Genomic DNA, 2,500 nt, shown 5'->3' with positions numbered 1-2,500 from the left:
CCTCCTCCTTCTCCTCCACGACCTCCTCCTCCGCTGACTTCATCTCCAGCGACGCGACCACCTCCTCCTCCGCTGACTTCATCTCCAGCGACGCGACCACCTCCTCCTCCTCCTCCACGACCTCCTCCTCCGCGCCCTCCTCCTCCACGACCACCTCCTCCTCCTCCTCCGCTGACTTCATCTCCGGCGACGCGACTTTCAACGCCTCCCGAGCCCTTGTTCCCCGCACCCGAAGGCGTCGCGGCGACAGGCGAGGCGGATTCGGGTCGGACGGCTCTATAGATGTTGGGGAAGAGCCGTTGCGTCTTTGCGTGCGTGGGAGGTGGAGGTTAAAAGGGGGTGGGAAGAGAGGGAGAGAGAGAGAAAAGGGGGTGGGAAAGGGAGAGAGAGAAAGAGAGAGGGGGGAGGGGAGAAAGGAGGGGAAGGGAGAAAGGGAGTGTAAGAGAGAGCGAGAGAGAGAGAGAGAGAGAGAGAGATAGATAGATAGATAGATAGATAGAGAGAGAGAGAGAGAGAGAGAGAGGGAGAGAGAAGCCGGCGAATACACAAAAACTACCACAGGTTTCGAGGACCAAAAGTGAGAGACAGGGATAGACACAGAGGGAGATCAAGATTTAGGAAATTTTAAAAATGCTGCCCTGTGGACCTAGAAAAAAAGGTGACCTGCGGACCTCCCAGCAAGTCCGATAAACGACAGATAGGGTTTGCGTGCACTCCGCCCAGCATGCAACACCTGCGTCAGCCAGCCAGGAGGTAATGATGGAGGGGGAGGGGGTGGAGGTAGGGGTGGAGAAACAGGTGGAGGGGGTGGGGAATATGGAAGGGAAGATGGAGGTGGAAATGGAGGAGGAGGCAGAGAGGCATATGGAGTTTGAGATGGAGATGGAAATGGAAATGAAGGTACAAGTGGATATGGAAGTGGAGGTGGAGGTACAGGTGCATATGGAGTGAGATGGAGATGTAAATGAAAATGAAGGTACAAGTGGATATGGAAGTGGAGGTGGAGGTACAGGTGGATATGGAGGAGGAGGTACAGGTGCATATGGAGGTGGAGGTGAAGGCGAAGGTGGAGTCGGAGACCTTTCGAAGAACATATACAGTATTCGCGCAATGTGATCTGGATACAACAAGGGGTTGCGCAAATTTGCTCCCCATTGTTTTTTGTTCTCTCTCTCTCTCCTCCGTCACACCCCGGGCTCCGCTCCTTAAGAAGATTTTTTTTACTCCTTCCCTTAAAAAGAGACGAGGGAGAGGGGGAGGAGGGGAGGAGGGGAGGGGAGGAGTTCATGGAGAGGGAGGGAGGGAAGGACGGCCGACGGAGAGGAGGAAGAGGGAGAAGAGGAGGAGGGGGAGAGCCGAAGGAGAAGGGGGAATGAGAGGAGGGCCGAAGGAGGGGACGCGAGGAGAGGAAAATATAGAAAGGAAGGAAAGGGAGCAACTACATAGCCGAAGAAGACACAGGGAGAGGAAGGGAGGAGGAGGAGGAGGAGGAGAAAGGGAGGAGAAGGGAGGAGGAGGAGGGAGGAGGAGGAGGAGAAAGGGAGGAGGAGGAGGAGAAAGGAGGGAGGAGAAAGGGAGGAGAAAGGGAGGAGAAGGGAGGAGGAGTAGGAGGAAGGAGGAGGAGGAGGAAGGAGAGGAGGAAGGGTGGGAGGACCGGACGGAACCAGAGAGCTGCAGGAGGCCATCGAGATCCTGATGTCATTAGGATATACAAGTTAGGAGCGAGGAGGGCGGCCGGGGATTTGGTGCTCGGGAAAGGGTCGAGGGCAATCCTCTTTGTGTGAATTCGATTATGGCAATTTCCCCCTCCCACCCCCCCCTCTCGCCCCCCTCTCGCCCGCTGCGGCTTTGGCTGGTTTTTGTTTGTTTGTTTGTTTCGCTCTCTCCCTCTCTGTTTTATTCTCTCTCTCGCTCTCTCTCTCTCTCGCTCTCGCTCTCTCTCTCTCTCTCTCTCTCTCTCGCTCTCGCTTTCTCTCTCTCTCTTTCTCTCTCTCTCTCTCTCTCTCTCTCTCTCTCTCGCTCTCTCTCTCTCTCTCTCTCTCTCTCTCTCTCTCTCTCTCTCTCTCTCTCTCTCTCTCTCTCTCTCTCTTTCTCTCTCTCTCTCTCTCTCTCGCTCTCTCTTTCTCTCTATCTATCCATCTATCTACTGATCTATCTATCCATATTCAAAGTGCCATCTGTTTATCTAGTCTTCCATTTCTCTCTGCCTCTCACCCCCTTCCCTCTTTATCTCAATCTGACAGACCGACTAACTGACCGACCGAACAACCGACAGACCGACAGACCGACAGAGGGTAAGGGAGGGGAAGGCGCCACGTAATCCCCCTCCTCCCCTCCCTCTCCCCTCTCCCCCTCGAAACAAGTCCTTCCCGCGTTCTAGGAAAGGTTTCCGCTCAAGGGGAAAATAACACGCTCAAGGAGGAGGTAGACGTAGCCCTTGAGGTCTCTCGAGGGCGACCTTCAAGGATAATGATTGTGTAAGGATTCGGAGACTTGGACG

At 54.8% G+C, this 2,500-nt stretch overlaps 1 protein-coding gene across 7 annotated transcripts in view; it reads right to left on the bottom strand.

Moving 5' to 3' along the window:
* LOC113829231 (uncharacterized PE-PGRS family protein PE_PGRS54) overlaps window positions 1–2,500 on the bottom strand; it is a 145,898-nt gene that overhangs the window by 103,230 nt on the left and 40,168 nt on the right. The window lies entirely within an intron of this gene.

The sequence above is a fragment of the Penaeus vannamei genome, chromosome 4 (genome assembly GCF_042767895.1).
Source record: "Penaeus vannamei isolate JL-2024 chromosome 4, ASM4276789v1, whole genome shotgun sequence".
Lineage (NCBI taxonomy): Eukaryota > Metazoa > Arthropoda > Malacostraca > Decapoda > Penaeidae > Penaeus > Penaeus vannamei.
Note: the sequence above shows the minus strand (reverse complement) of the source record. Positions and strands in the feature narration are given on the sequence as shown.